Raw genomic sequence first — 17,096 nt, 5'->3', positions numbered from 1 at the left:
CAAGTTGCTCATAATCCCTGATCCATGGCAAGTGGCTAATAATGCCGACCCATGGCAAGTAGCTAATAATGCCTACCTCTGGCAAGTGGCTAGTAATTCCTGACCTTTGACATGTGGCTAATAATGCCTCACCTATGGCAAGTGGCTAATAATGCCTGACATGACTAATGCCTGACTATGGAAACTGGCTAATAATTCTTACCTATGGCAATTGGCTAATAATGCGTACCTATGGCAAGTGGCTAACAATGCCTGACCTATGGCAAATGTCTAATAATACCTACCAATGGCAAGTGGTTAATAATGCCTGACCTATGGCATGTGGATAATAATGCCTGACCTTTGACATGTGGATAATAATGCCTGACCTATGGCAAGTGGCTAATAATGCCTATCAATGGCAACTGGCTAATAATGGCTAACAATAGCCTTGGCTAAAAGTGCCTGACCTATGGCAAGTTGCTCAGAATGCATGACCCATGGCAAGTGGCTAATAATGCCTGACCTATGGCAAGTAGCTAATAATGCCATCCTATGGCAAGTGGTTAATAATGCCTGACCTATGACATGTGGCTAATAATGCCTGACATATTGCTAATGCCTGACCGATGGCAAGTGGCTAATAATTCCTACCTATGGCAAGTGGCTAATAATGTATAACTATGGCAAGTGGCTAATAATGCCTGACCTATGACATGTGGATAATAATGCCTGACCTATGACATGTGGATAATAATGCCTGACCTTTGACATGTGGATAATTATGCCTGACCTAGGGCAAGTGGCTAATAATGCCTATCAATGGCAACTGGCTAATAATGGCTAACAATAGCATTGGCTAAAAATGCCTGACCTATGGCAAGTTGCTCATAATGCCTGACCCATGGCAAGTGGCTAATAATGCCTGACCTATGGCAAGTAGCTAATAATGCCATCCTATGGCAAGTCATTAATAATGCCCGACATAAGACATGTGGCTAATAATGCCTGACATATGGCTAATGCCTGACCTATGGCAATTGGCTAATAATTCCTACCTATGGCAAGTGACTAATAATGTCTACCTATGGCAAGTGGCTAATAATGCCTGATGTATGGCAAATGTCTAATAATGCCTACCAATGGCAAGTGGTTAATAATGCCTAACCCATGACATGTGGATAATAATGCCTGACCCATGAAATGTGGATAATAATGCCTGACCTTTGACATGTGGATAATTATGCCTGACCTATGGCATGTGGCTAATAATGCCTCTCAATGGCAACTGGCTAATAATGGCTACCAATAGCATTGGCTAAAAATGCCTGACCTATGGCAAGTTGCTCATAATGCCTGACCCATGGCAAGTGGCTAATAATGCCTGACCTATGGCAAGTAGCTAATAATGCCTACCTCTGGCAAGTGGCTAATAATGCCTGACATTTGACATCTGGCTAATAATGCCTGACCTATGGCAAGTGGCTAATAATGTCTGACATATGGCTAATGCCTGACCTATGGCAAGTGGCTAATAATTCTTACCTATGGCAATTGGCTAATAATGCCTACCTATGGCAAGTGGCTAACAATGCCTGACCTATGGCAAATGTCTAATAATGCCTACCAATGGCAAGTGGTTAATAATGCCTGACCTATGACATGTGGATAATAATGCCTGACCTTTGACATGTGGATAATAATGCCTGATCTAAGGCAAGTGGCTAATAATGCCTCTCAATGGCAACTGGCTAATAATGGCTAACAATAGCATTGGCTAAAAGTGCCTGACCTATGGCAAGTTGCTCAGAATGCATGACCCATGGCAAGTGGCTAATAATGCCTGACCTATGGCAAGTAGCTAATAATGCCATCCTATGGCAAGTGGTTAATAATGCCTGACCTATGACATGTGGCTAATAATGCCTGACATATGGCTAATGCCTGACCTATGGCAAGTGGCTAATAATTCCTACCTATGGCAAGTGGCTAATAATGTATAACTATGGCAAGTGGTTAATAATGCCTGACCTATAGCAAATGTCTAATAATGCCTACCAATGGCAAGTGGTTAATAATGCCTCACCTTTGACATGTGGCTAATAATGCCTGACATATGGCTAATGCCTGACCTATGGCAAGTGGCTAATAATTCCTACCTATGGCAAGTGGCTAATAATGTATAACTACGGCAAGTGGTTAATAATGCCTGACCTATAGCAAATGTCTAATAATGCATACCAATGGCAAGTGGTTAATAATGCCTGACCTTTGACATGTGGCTAATAATGCCTGACATATGGCTAATGCCTGACCTATGGCAAGTGGCTAATAATTCCTACCTATGGCAAGTGGCTAATAATGTATAACTATGGCAAGTGGTTAATAATGCCTTACCTATAGCAAATGTCTAATAATGCCTACCAATGGCAAGTGGTTAATAATGTCTGACCTTTGACATGTGGATAATAATGCCTGACCTATGGCAAGTGGCTAATAATGCCTATCAATGGCAACTGGCTAATAATGGCTAACAATAGCATTGGCTAAAAATGCCTGACCTATGGCAAGTTGCTCATAATCCCTGATCCATGGCAAGTGGCTAATAATGCCGACCCATGGCAAGTAGCTAATAATGCCTACCTCTGGCAAGTGGCTAGTAATTCCTGACCTTTGACATGTGGCTAATAATGCCTCACCTATGGCAAGTGGCTAATAATGCCTGACATGACTAATGCCTGACTATGGAAACTGGCTAATAATTCTTACCTATGGCAATTGGCTAATAATGCGTACCTATGGCAAGTGGCTAACAATGCCTGACCTATGGCAAATGTCTAATAATACCTACCAATGGCAAGTGGTTAATAATGCCTGACCTATGGCATGTGGATAATAATGCCTGACCTTTGACATGTGGATAATAATGCCTGACCTATGGCAAGTGGCTAATAATGCCTCTCAATGGCAACTGGCTAATAATGGCTAACAATAGCCTTGGCTAAAAGTGCCTGACCTATGGCAAGTTGCTCAGAATGCATGACCCATGGCAAGTGGCTAATAATGCCTGACCTATGGCAAGTAGCTAATAATGCCATCCTATGGCAAGTGGTTAATAATGCCTGACCTATGACATGTGGCTAATAATGCCTGACATATTGCTAATGCCTGACCTATGGCAAGTGGCTAATAATTCCTACCTATGGCAAGTGGCTAATAATGTATAACTATGGCAAGTGGCTAATAATGCCTGACCTATAGCAAATGTCTAACAATGCCTACCAATGGCAAGTGGTTAATAATGCCTGACCTTTGACATGTGGATAATAATACCTGACCTATGGCAAGTGGCTAATAATGCCTATCAATGGCAACTGGCTAACAATAGCATTGGCTAAAAATGCCTGACCTATGGCAAGTTGCTCATAATGCCTGACCCATGGCAAGTGGCTAATAATGCCTGACCCATGGCAAGTAGCTAATAATGCCTACCTCTGGCAAGTGGCTAATAATGCCTGACCTTTGACATGTGGCTAATAATGCCTGACCTATGGCAAGTGGCTAATAATGCCTGACATATGGCTAATGTCTGACCTATGGCAAGTGGCTAATAATTCTTACCTATGGCAATTGGCTAATAATGCCTACCTATGGCAAGTGGCTAACAATGCCTGACCTATGGCAAATGTCTAATAATGCCTACCAATGGCAAGTGGTTAATAATGCTTGACCTATGACATGTGGATATTAATGCCTGACCTTTGACATGTGGATAATAATGCCTGACCTAAGGCAAGTGGCTAATAATGCCTCTCAATGGCAACTGGCTAATAATGGCTAACAACAGCATTGGCTAAAAGTGCCTGACCTATGGCAAGTTGCTCAGAATGCATGACCCATGGCAAGTGGCTAATAATGCCTGACCTATGGCAAGTAGCTAATAATGCCATCCTATGGCAAGTGGTTAATAATGCCTGACCTATGACATGTGGCTAATAATGCCTGACATATGGCTAATGCCTGACCTATGGCAAGTGGCTAATAATTCCTACCTATGGCAAGTGGCTAATAATGTATAACTATGGCAAGTGGCTAATAATGCCTGACCTATAGCAAATGTCTAATAATGCCTACCAATGGCAAGTGGTTAATAATGCCTGACCTTTGACATGTGGATAATAATGCCTGACCTATGGCAAGTGGCTAATAATGCCTATCAATGGCAACTGGCTAATAATGGCTAACAACAGCATTGCCTAAAAGTGCCTGACCTATGGCAAGTTGCTCAGAATGCATGACCCATGGCAAGTGGCTAATAATGCCTGACCTATGGCAAGTAGCTAATAATGCCATCCTATGGCAAGTGGTTAATAATGCCTGACCTATGACATGTGGCTAATAATGCCTGACATATGGCTAATGCCTGACCTATGGCAAGTGGCTAATAATTCCTACCTATGGCAAGTGGCTAATAATGTATAACTATGGCAAGTGGCTAATAATGCCTGACCTATAGCAAATGTCTAATAATGCCTACCAATGGCAAGTGGTTAATAATGCCTGACCTTTGACATGTGGATAATAATGCCTGATCTATGGCAAGTGGCTAATAATGCCTATCAATGGCAACTGGCTAATAATGGCTAACAATAGCATTGGCTAAAAATGCCTGACCTATGGCAAGTTGCTCATAATGCCTGACCCATGGCAAGTGGCTAATAATGCCTGACCCATGGCAAGTAGCTAATAATGCCTACCTCTGGCAAGTGGCTAATAATGCCTGACCTATGGCAAGTGGCTAATAATGCCTGACATATGGCTAATGCCTGACTATGGCAAGTGGCTAATAATTCCGACCTATGGGAATTGGCTAATAATGCCTACCTATGGCAAGTGGCTAATAATGCTTGACCTATGGCAAATGTCTAATAACGACTACCAATGGCAAGTGGTTAATAATACCTGACCTATGACATGTGGATAATAATGCCTGACCTTTGACATGTGGATAATAATGCCTGACCTATTGGAAGTGGCTAATAATGCCTATCAATGGCAACTGGCTAATAATGGCTAACAGTAGCATTGGCTAAAAATGCCTGACCTATGGCAAGTTGCTCATAATGCCTGACCCATGGCATGTGGCTAATAATGCCTGACCTATGGCAAGTAGCTAATAATGGTGTCCTATGGCAAGTGGTTAATAATGCCTGACCTATGACATGTGGCTAATAATGCCTGACATGTGGCTAATGCCTGACCTATGGCAAGTGGCTAATAATTCCTACCTATGGCAAGTGGCTAATAATGCCTGCCTATGGCAAGTGGCTAATAATGCCTGACCTATGGCAAATATCTAATAATGCCTACCAATGGCAAGTGGTTAATAATGCCTGACCTATGACATGTGGATAATAATGCCTGACCTATGACATGTGGATAATAATGCCTGACCTATGGCAAGTGGCTAATAATGCCTATCAATGGCAACTGTCTAATAACAACAGCATTGGCTAGAAACGCCTGACCTATGGCAAGTTGCTCATAATGCCTGACCCATGGCAAGTGGCCAATAATGCCTGACCCATGGCAAGTAGCTAATAATGCCTACCTCTGGCAAGTGGCTAACAATGCCTGACCTTTGAGATGTGGCTAATAATGCCTGACCTATGGCAAGTGGCTTATAATGCCTGACATATGGCTAATGCCTGACCTATGGAAAGTGGCTAATAATTCTTACCTATGGCAATTGGCTAATAATGCCTACCTATGGCAAGTGGCTAATAATGCCTGACCTATGGGAAATGTCTAATAATGCCTACCAATGGCAAGTGGTTAATAATGCCTGACCTATGGCAAGTGGCTAATAATGCCTCTCAATGGCAACTGGCTAATAATGGCTAACAGTAGCATTGGCTAAAAATGCCTGACCTATGGCAAGTTGCTCATAATGCCTGACCCATGGCAAGTGGCTAATAATGCCTGACCTATGGCAAGTAGCTAATAATGCCGTCCTATGGCAAGTGGTTAATAATGCCTGACCTATGACATGTGGCTAATAATGCCTGACCTATGACATGTGGATAATAATGCCTGACCTTTGACATGTGGATAATAATGCCTGACCTATGACATGTGGATAATAATGCCTGACCTTTGACATGTGGATAATAATGCCTGACCTATGGCAAGTGGCTAATAATGCCTATCAATGGCAACTGGCTAATAATGGCTAACAACAGCATTGGCTAAAAATGCCTGACCTATGGCAAGTTGCTCATAATGCCTGACCCATTGCAAGTGGCTAATAATGCCTGACCCATGGCAAGTAGCTAATAATGCCTACCTCTGGCAAGTGGCTAATAATGCCTGACCTTTGACATGTGGCTAATAATGCCTGACCTATGGCAAGTGGTTAATAATGCCTGACATATGTCTAATGCCTGACCTATGACAAGTGGCTAATAATTCTTACCTATGGCAATTGGCTAAAAATGGCTACCTATGGCAAGTGGCTAACAATGCCTGACCTATGGCAAATGTCTAATAATGCCTACCAATGGCAAGTGGTTAATAATGCCTGACCTATGATATGTGAATAATAATGACTGACCTTTGACATGTGGATAATAATGCCTGACCTAAGGCAGGTGGCTAATAATGCCTCTCAATGGCAACTGGCTAATAAGGGCTAACAATAGCCTTGGCTAAAAGTGCCTGACCTATGGCAAGTTGCTCAGAATGCATGACCCATGGCAAGTGGCTAATAATGCCTGACCTATGGCAAGTAGCTAATAATGCCATCCTATGGCAAGTGGTTAATAATGCCTGACCTATGACATGTGGCTAATAATGCCTGACATATGGCTAATGCCTGACCTATGGCAAGTGGCTAATAATTCCTACCTATGGCAAGTGGCTAATAATGTATAACTATGGCAAGTGGCTAATAATGCCTGACCTATAGCAAATGTCTAATAATGCCTACCAATGGCAAGTGGTTAATAATGCCTGACCTTTGACATGTGGATAATAATGCCTGACCTATGGCAAGAGGCTAATAATGCCTATCAATGGCAACTGGCTAATAATGGCTAACAATAGCATTGGCTAAAAATGCCTGACCTATGGCAAGTTGCTCATAATGCCTGACCCATGGCAAGTGGCTAATAATGCCTGATGCATGGCAAGTAGCTAATAATGCCTACCTCTGGCAAGTGGCTAATAATGCCTGACCTTTGACATGTGGCTAATAATGCCTGACCTATGGCAAGTGGCTAATAATGCCTGACATATGGCTAATGCCTGACTATGGCAAGTGGCTAATAATTCCTACCTATGGCAATTAGCTAATAATGCCTACCTATGGCAAGTGGCTAATAATGCTTGACCTATGGCAAATGTCTAATAATGACTACCAATGGCAAGTGGTTAATAATGCCTGACCTATGACATGTGGATAATAATGCCTGACCTTTGACATGTGGATAATAATGCCTGACCTATGGGAAATGGCTAATAATGCCTATCAATGGCAACTGGCTAATAATGGCTAACAGTAGCATTGGCTAAAAATGCCTGACCTATGGCAAGTAGCTAATAATGCTGTCCTATGGCAAGTGGTTAATAATGCCTGACCTATGACATGTGGCTAATAATGCCTGACATGTGGCTAATGCCTGACCTATGGCAAGTGGCTAATAATTCCTACCTATGGCAAGTGGCTAATAATGCCTGCCTATGGCAAGTGGCTAATAATGCCTGACCTATGGCAAATATCTAATAATGCCTACCAATGGCAAGTGGTTAATAATACCTGACCTATGACATGTGGATAATAATGCCTGACCTATGACATGTGGATAATAATGCCTGACCTTTCACATGTGGATAATAATGCCTGACCTATGGCAAGTGGCTAATAATGCCTATCAATGGCAACTGGCTAATAACAACAGCATTAGCTAGAAACGCCTGACCTATGGCAAGTTGCTCATAATGCCTGACCCATGGCAAGTGGCTAATAATGCCTGACCCATGGCAAGTAGCTAATAATGCCTACCTCTGGCAAGTGGCTAACAATGCCTAACCTTTGAGATGTGGCTAATAATGCCTGACCTATGGCAAGTGGCTAATAATGCCTGGCATATGGCTAATGCCTGACCTATGGCAAGTGGCTAATATTTCTTACCTATGGCAATTGGCTAATAATGCCTACCTATGGCAAGTGGCTAATAATGCCTGACCTATGGGAAATGTCTAATAATGCCTACCAATGGCAAGTGGTTAATAATGCCTGACCTATGGCAAGTGGCTAATAATGCCTCTCAATGGCAACTGGCTAATAATGGCTAACAGTAGCATTGGCTAAAAATGCCTGACCTATGGCAAGTTGCTCATAATGCCTGACCCATGGCAAGTGGCTAATAATGCCTGACCTATGGCAAGTAGCTAATAATGCCGTCCTATGGCAAGTGGTTAATAATGCCTGACCTATGACATGTGGCTAATAATGCCTGACATATGGCTAATGCCTGACCTATGGCAAGTGGCTAATAATTCCTACCTATGGCAAGTGGCTAATAATGCCTACCTATGGCAAGTGGCTAATAATGCCTGACCTATGGCAAATGTCTAATAATGCCTACCAATGGCAAGTGGTTAATAATGCCTGACCTATGACATGTGGATAATAATGCCTGACCTTTAACATGTGGATAATAATGCCTGACCTATGGCAAGTGGCTAATAATGCCTATCAATGGGAACTGGCTAATAATGGCTAACAATAGCATTGGCTAAAAATGCCTGACCTATGGCAAGTTGCTCATAATGCCTGACCCATGGCAAGTAGCTAATAATGCCTACCTCTGGCAAGTGGCTAATAATGCCTGACCTTTGACATGTGGCTAATAATATCTGACCTATGGCAAGTGGTTAATAACGCCTGACCTTTGACATGAGGATAATAATACCTGACCTATGGCAAGTGGCTAATACTGCCTGACCTATATCATGTGGCAATTGGCTAATAATGCCTGACCTATATCATGTAGCTAAAAATGTCTGACCTATGACAAGTGGCTAATAATGCATACCAATGGCAACTGGCTAATAATGTATACCAATGGCAACTGGCTAATAATGCCTGACCTATGACAAGTGGCTAATAATGCCTGACATAATTCAAAGACAAGGAAATATATTAAATGGGGTATTGCCACAAACAATTTCTTTGAACTATCAACCTTTGGATTCTTGATGATCTAGCAATAAATCATAGACTTTTTGCCACACAAACTCAAGAAAATGAAGCCAAACCCCTTATGATACACTAAACTAAGACTATTCACTAGTTCTATCATTTAGAAATTCATGGCCCTTTAAAAGAAAAGACGTAGACAAAGTGTGAAGTTTACAACCAAACCAAGCTGACAATAAAAACTAATATTTCCTAATCAAAGACCATTAGTAAAATATTTTTAAATCACAATTTGTATCATAATTACCTGACATGCTGTAAATAAATTGTTTTATCAAAGTGTTTTTCTACACCTACATTCCAAAATCTGGTCAGACTAATAACCTGACCAAGATCTCCATTGCTCTCAAAGCATATGACTCCGGGCAATTGTAACATTGTAAAATTAATCAGTACAATGCAATGATGAGGGCACAAATTTCAAACAAATTAATTCTCTGAGGGTTGTTCAATGAAGCTAGTTAATGGAATGCATTCAATTTAACTATATTGGTCCAGATTGGGTGATGATACAGTTAAGGTAAGTAGTGTTAAGATCCAAAGAGATTCATATTCTGTATATATTTTGCTAAATTTAACCTGATTTCACAAGGCCAGTAGGTTGGAAAATGTAGTGTGCACACTCCTCCCAGAATTTGTTAACATTTGCTGATGGTATTCCATGCTCCTCCACAAACTCCATCATTGCTAACTTCTCTTCTTTGATCCATTTCTTGTACGATCTATTTTGGTCTGGGAACTGCAATCAGTAACAGTTATGAGCTATAATGTTTGAAATTAACTGTAAGTATGAGTTGGTACTTGTCGTATAAATCTCAGACTCAGTAACAAATATTTAAAATTTATCAAGAATTTGTAAAGACGAATAACTGTTAGTTAAATACCTATTGCTACTTAATAATGCAAGTATTTACCTATTGTCTTCTGGAAATAATGACCACATTTTCATTTTTTTAATGTTACAAGGCTGTTAATTGCATAATAATGTATAAAAATTACCTGCTAACAACTATTATAACAAACAAGACAATACACAGAGTATATAATGAAAATAATACTGGATTACAAGCTATAAGCCAATGAAATGTTTGTTTGTTTGTCATTTATATCTCAATGTAAAAACTAACATGATGTCATAAAAAAATAGAATACAGTCGTCTTGCAATACAGTAAATGTAAGTGCCACACCGTCTGATTTATGCATATAATAATGGCACGGTAAACATTCAGATATATAGAGTGATTATATGATTCTTCATTTCAGTACTTCATTACAATAATAAATACTTTTTATATTTCCATGTGTACCTTACAAATGCAAAAATAAAGATAAACAATTGATTTTAATTAATACTTATTTACTTGTCTTACTGATGAGTTAAATGCAAATATTCCTGTGTAGTTTTAAGAGAATATGTTTCACTTTTGTAACAGATCTAAGGCAAAGTGAGTATCAGCATAAAATAAGCATCTCATTAAACAAGGTTTTGAATGCAAACCTTGAGGCTAGACATTCAAAATGTGTGTAAAAAGTCAGTCAGTACAGAATGTTGCCAACTGCAACTGTAAATAGTATAATATACCTCTGTCTGCGCTTCTCTATCTGCACAGGAGTCTTTCCTGTTGGTGATGACCTCTCTCTTTTACAATAGGTGTGGAAAATAAGATGACCCTCCATTCTGTAAAATCAAATTAGAACATTTAAAGAAACATGTTTTTTATTTTTTATTCTCACTTGGTATCAAAGAATCAATTCAGTGTAATTTCAAATGACATAATAATTATTATTAATTTTGTAACCATTTTCTATAGATATAATAAAGATATTATTGAAAGCATTTTCATTTTTTATGATAAATGCTTCACATATCTTGTTTTATTGTCAGCCATTAAACATACAATATTAAATTTAAGTTCCCTAAACAAATGGATATTTATTTAACTTAATATCATAAAAATTTCATCATAAACTTTGGCATGTATGTATAGTTTTAGTTAATGCTTGAGTTTTCTTTTATAAATATGCCCAAGTAAACACAGAACACCAGAGTAAATAAGATTTTATCAATTGGTACATTTTCAATGAATCAGTCAAAATGAGATTTTTCATTCCATACTTGAGCTCAATCCAAGCCACCAGAAGACCCTCATATATGAAGGCTTGTGTTTTGGTTTTAATAAGTGCTAGCTATACATGAACAGAGGGAATCCTTTACCCCCCAGGTCCCTCTAAATTGTCCCCCCGTGACTCTCAACACAATTCTTAAACAATTCTTCTAAATTGTCACCCCTGTGACTCTCTATCCAATTCTTAAACAATTCATTAAGCCGTGTTGTTTTATATTGACTCCTCTTATTTTTAATGTTGATATAATTTAACATAAAATCATGAATGATGTTTTATCTCTATTTCCATAAAAAGGTTGTTATCCAAACCTAAATAAGATGCATCAAGTCCTATTATTACAAGAACATCAACCTTTTTATTTACAAAATGTCCCTGAATCATTAGACCAAATTACTACTCTCTTTGAGAAACTCCTATCTAAATCATGATTAATCTTTGGCAAAACCTGTGCTGTTACATAGAATAATATATTAATATCAACGTAAAATTGGTTAAATTGCTGTCCAAATTGTTCAGTTTTTGGCAACATTTGCCCCCCCCCCCCCCGAAGGGATTTGATGTTAGCCTTTGGCCAATTAAGGGTGTCATCTATCACCTTATACCAATTCAGACGTAATAATTATCAAGTAATCGATAGCAAATGGAATGTCGTACGTGATGCAGTCGAAATATGCAATATTTGACAAAATGTCGTCACTTTAACCCCTTCGTAGAAGAGGGTAGTTATATCGATCCTAATATTTGACAAAATTTGGGATGTCATAGAAAACTATATATACATATTTATATAAAATTTGTCAAGGAATTCATTGCAACTAGAATATTTTCGATGACACAGTATGAAATGTGCAATATCTGCAAAACAATCGTTACCCTCACCCCTGGTAAAATGGGGAAGATATTTTCGTCTTAATCTCTGGCAAAATTAAAGCTGCCGTACATAACCTCATATCAATTTTGATGTAAAGTTTATCAAGGAATCGATTGGAAAAGGAATTTTTTAGATGACATTGTTGGAAACGTGCAATATTAACAGAATATTGTTGTGTGTATCCCTATACTTTGTCTTCGCCTAATTGTAGAAATATTTGTAAAAATACCTGCGTAGCCAATTTGCTGGTTAAGCTTGAACACAAGACAACTACTTCTATAGTTAAACTCGAAAGTATTAGTAAAGTTCGCATTGTGTCACTAACAAGCAGAATATTAAAGCAATAACTGTACCACGGTTAGATTACCGAGATCTCTCCATGTGAAGCCATTTGTTTTGATCACGTGACAATATGGTGTCGGTGTTCACCTGACTTAGTATAGCGGAGTGCAACGCAGGGAGCATACTAAGCAGGGAACCAGACTAAATTTTATATTACAAATTTCACATTTGACTGGTTTCTCTCCAGTATGTATCCTTGTGTGCTGCTTCAAATATGAATTCTGACTAAACATGTTATCACAAACTTCACATTTGAATGGTTTCTCTCCGTTATGTACACTTATATGCGTCATTAGACCTTCATTGCGACCAAACATTTTATCACAAACGTTACAATTGAATGGTTTCTCTCCAGTATGTGTCATCATGTGACTTTTCAAACTACGGCTATGCCTAAATACTTTATCAGAAACTGCACACTTGAATGGTTTCTCACCAGTATGAATCGTCAGATGCTCCATTAGATGTCCATTCTGAGTAAACGTTTTACCACAAATGTCACATTTGAATGGTTTCTCTCCAGTATGTGTGTTCAAGTGTCTTTTCAGATCACCATTCAATGCAAGCATTTTCTCACATCAAAGAGAATTCGAATTTCAAATATGTACTCGTATCAAACATGAGCATGCGCATGGACAAGTTCCAACTTCGATGGCCGCTGGTTCAGGATCGCAAAGAACCTTGACATAGAACAATTAATTTTACTACATGTTCTCTACATTTGTTTCTCAGTACCGACCTTTCCACTGTGTGACAATCAATGCAAATCATATGTTAATCTAAACTACCTTTCAACATGACTTCACGGTGAAGTTCTTGTCAATGGTTGACCTGCTCTTTTTTGAGATGCTGGACTGTCAACAGCGCAGCATGTAAACAGAACACAGATTTCACTTCCGGATCATCACCAAGGCCTTATTACTCACTGTGCACTGTCGCTGAAATACACAGACAATGACACCCTGAGCTCATATTATCAAAAATAAACAATTACCTTTAAATAAATCCCTACCAAAAATGCATAAATAAAACTCTTCTATCACCACCAAAATGAGAGGAAAAAATGTTCTAAAAATAGACTAGAACTACATTCGTACTGAACTGGAAGTACTAATTGTGACCCGATTCCAAAAGACCAAAGCCAAAAAGGACTAGCGCTTGAAATGCCCGATTCAAAAAGGCCCATTTCTGTATGCAGTATTAATTATTGCTATCATGTATATTAATATAAATGTTGTTGTTGTTAGAGGGTTTAATGCCATTTTTCAGCACACGATTGGCTATGCATGGCGGCCAGAATTAATGGTGGAGGAAGAACCATGGAAAAACCCCGGAAAGAATCACCAACCCATGAGAAGCTACTGGCAAGCTTTCTCACATATCCATATTGGCCGAGCCCGAGACTCGAACCCATGCAGGCAGAGGTGAGATGGCAGTGATCCGTGATGGGCAGCGCTTTAGACCACTCAGCCACTCGGGGCCCCTACTAATATAAATAAAGAATGCATAAATACGAAATCCTAATTTTTTTATATTGTGAAATATATGTATGAATACTAAAAAGGAGACCAAACACGGAACTAAAACCATAAGAGACGGACCTGATGGATAAAAGGGTTGTTAATTTAACAAGAAAGAATCGTGACAGTCAAAAGGGAAGACGCAGAACCCCTTCCACCAATATTTTTGAGTGATGGGTTGTAAAGACAAACATAAAGGATATTTTAAAAGAAACAAACACATAAACGAACAAACAGTAAATAAATAAGTAAATAAATAAATAAATAAATAATGCGTGTCATGAAATATGTCATTTAAAAATGTGAAAAGAATCAGAAGAAGCAGAAGTTTGACAATACAATCTTCATGAAATTTTAATCAGGAAAGTATAGAGAGATGAACCAATCCATGGAAATATTATGTTAACTCAAAATCAAGACTTTGACAAAATGCTATTTACAAATCTGAATAAGTATTTTGGGACTAAACGGAAATTCATAAGATTGTATTGAAATTCATAAGAGTGCTAAAGTTGATAGAACTGATAGTTCAGATTGAACATTAGCCATGCTTAAGAAAGTGGATGAGGCATAGCTTAGTGCCTGAAATAAGTCCTTTCCTTGCACTGACAATTCAATCTCACTCTAGTGGATAAGCAACACAATATATGTCAGTGGTGTAAAGAATTAAAAAAATTAAACACAATGACATGCCCAATATATTTCTGGGAGGGGACTTTTTTCAACTCTTGCTCAGGTTGCTGGTGGGACTAAAAAACAATCCAAAATAGGACTCCTGGGTTCCTAATTATAAAACCCAAGCAACACCTGTTTTACCCGAAAGATCAACATGATCAGTTTCTTTCCAGTATGTATGGTCTGATGCTCTTTTAAATGTCCATTCCGACTATACAGCTAATCACAATCATAACATTTAAATGGCTCATCTCCAGTATGTGTCATCTAGTGACTCTTCATCAGAACTAAATCTAAATCCTTTATGTCAAAACTTCACATTTGATTGGTTCCTTTCCAGCATGTATCCTCAGATGCATCTTCAGATTTAAATTCTGAATAAATGTTTTATCACAAACTTCGCATTTGAATGTTTTTTCTACAGTATGCATCCTCCGATGATCTTCTAGATGTGCATTTTGACTAAATATTTTATAACAAACATTACATTTAAATGCCTTGGTATGTGTGCACATATGCTCCTTTCGACTTCCATTGTGACTAAATATTGTATCACAAAAGTTACACTTTAATGGTGACTCTCCAATATGTGTCATCATGTGAATCTTCAAACTACTGCTAATTATAAATACTTTTATCATAAACTGCACACTTGAATGGTTTCTCACCAGTATGTATCATCAGATGTTTATGTAAAGTAACACTTTGACAAAACTTTTTATCACAAACATCACATTTGAATGGCTTTCTCCGGTATGTATCCTCATGTGACTCTTCAAACTACCACGACAACTAAAAATTTTATTACAAACTTCACAGTTGACTAGTTTCTCTCCACTATGTATCCTCATGTGCTGCTTCAAAGATGAATTCTGTCAAAACATTTTATCGCAAACTTCACATTTGAATGGGTTCTCTCCGTTATGTACGTATATATGCCTCTTTAGACATTCATTGCTACTAAATGTTTTCTCACAAACTGCACACTTGAATGGTTTCTCTCCAGCATGTATCCGCAGATGCATCTTGAGATATCCATTCTGGCTAAAACATTTATTACAAATATTACACTTGAATAGTTTCTCTCCAGAATGTGTTACCATGTGCCTCTTCAAATCAGAACTGCTCCTAAATGCTTTTATTACAAACTGCACACTTGAATGGTTTTTCTCCAGTATGTGTCATCGTGTGACTTTTCAAACTACGGCTACACCTAAATACTTTATCACAAACTGCACCCTTGAACGGTTTCTCACCAGTATGAATGCTCAGATGCTCCTTTAGATGTCCATTCTGAGTAAACATTTTATCTCCAGTATGTGTGTTCAAGTGTCTTTTCAAATCACCATTCAGTGCAAGCATTGTCAAGTTCCGACTTCAATGGCCGCTGGTTCAGGATCGCAACAGACCTCTACCACTAAAGACTAAAGCCAAAACGGACTAGCGCTCGAAAGGCCCGGTTCAAAAAGGCCCATTTCTGTATGCAGTATTAATTACTACTATCATGTATACTAATATAAATAAAGAATGCATAAATATGAAATCCTAATTTGTTACTGTGAAATATACATATGAATACTGAAAAGGAAACATAACACGGAACTAAAACCACAAGAGACGGATTGGCTAAAAGGGAGTTTAATTTAAGAAGAACGTATAGAGATAGTCACGGGAAGACGCAGAACCCCTTCCCTCAATATCTTGTAGTGATGGGTTGTAAAGACAAACATAAAGGATATTTTAAAACAAACAAATACACAAACGAACGAACAAATTTAAATAAATAAATAATGCGTGTCATGAAATATGTCATTTAGGAAAATGCGAAAAGAATCAAAACAAGCAGAAGTTTAATAATAAAATCTTCATGAAAGTTTTAATCACGAAAGTAAAAAGAGAAGAACAAATCCATGGAAAAATTTGTCATGTTGTAACCGTTTAACTACCACAACATTAAGACAACACCGAAAACATACCTACTCTACAACACGATGTGTCACACGAAACGTGAGATTTGCCCCCGCCGCGACACAGTCATATTTCGTGACCAAAAAACCCCTTCGATTTTCAGGAATTGTAGCTATTAGGACAGAAATTTTTAGTACAAGTAACAAGATTGAAATTTTCTCTAAATGGTATTAAAAGTAAGTTGATAAATTATATTGAAAGTAAATTTCTATTAAAATATATTGAGATTGAATCCATTTATTTCGGTATTGCAATTATATACTATTTAATACAGATTGCGCTCTTATGATCAAGTACGAACTGTCTATACATACATTTCCCTTGTATCCTAAAGTCGGCACACAAAGAAAA

The 17,096-nt window shown here is 38.4% G+C and overlaps 1 protein-coding gene across 1 annotated transcript in view; it reads right to left on the bottom strand.

Moving 5' to 3' along the window:
- LOC149791404 (transient receptor potential cation channel subfamily M member-like 2) overlaps positions 1–16,329 on the bottom strand; it is a 164,386-nt gene extending 148,057 nt beyond the window's left edge. Inside the window, exons 1-4 of the mRNA XM_089971350.1 lie at positions 16,034–16,329; positions 13,371–13,520; positions 10,825–10,920; positions 9,821–9,980 (exon numbers count right to left, since the gene is read on the bottom strand). The gene's annotated coding sequence lies outside the window, so the exon portion shown is untranslated. The remainder of the gene's footprint in view (positions 1–9,820; positions 9,981–10,824; positions 10,921–13,370; positions 13,521–16,033) is intronic.
- Positions 16,330–17,096: the final 767 nt, after the last annotated feature.

Source organism: Sinohyriopsis cumingii, chromosome 9 (assembly GCF_028554795.1).
Source record: "Sinohyriopsis cumingii isolate HCF-2022 chromosome 9, ASM2855479v2, whole genome shotgun sequence".
Classification (NCBI taxonomy): domain Eukaryota; kingdom Metazoa; phylum Mollusca; class Bivalvia; order Unionida; family Unionidae; genus Sinohyriopsis; species Sinohyriopsis cumingii.
The sequence above is the reverse complement of the archived record's forward strand: the minus strand, read 5'-3'. Positions and strand labels throughout refer to the sequence as shown.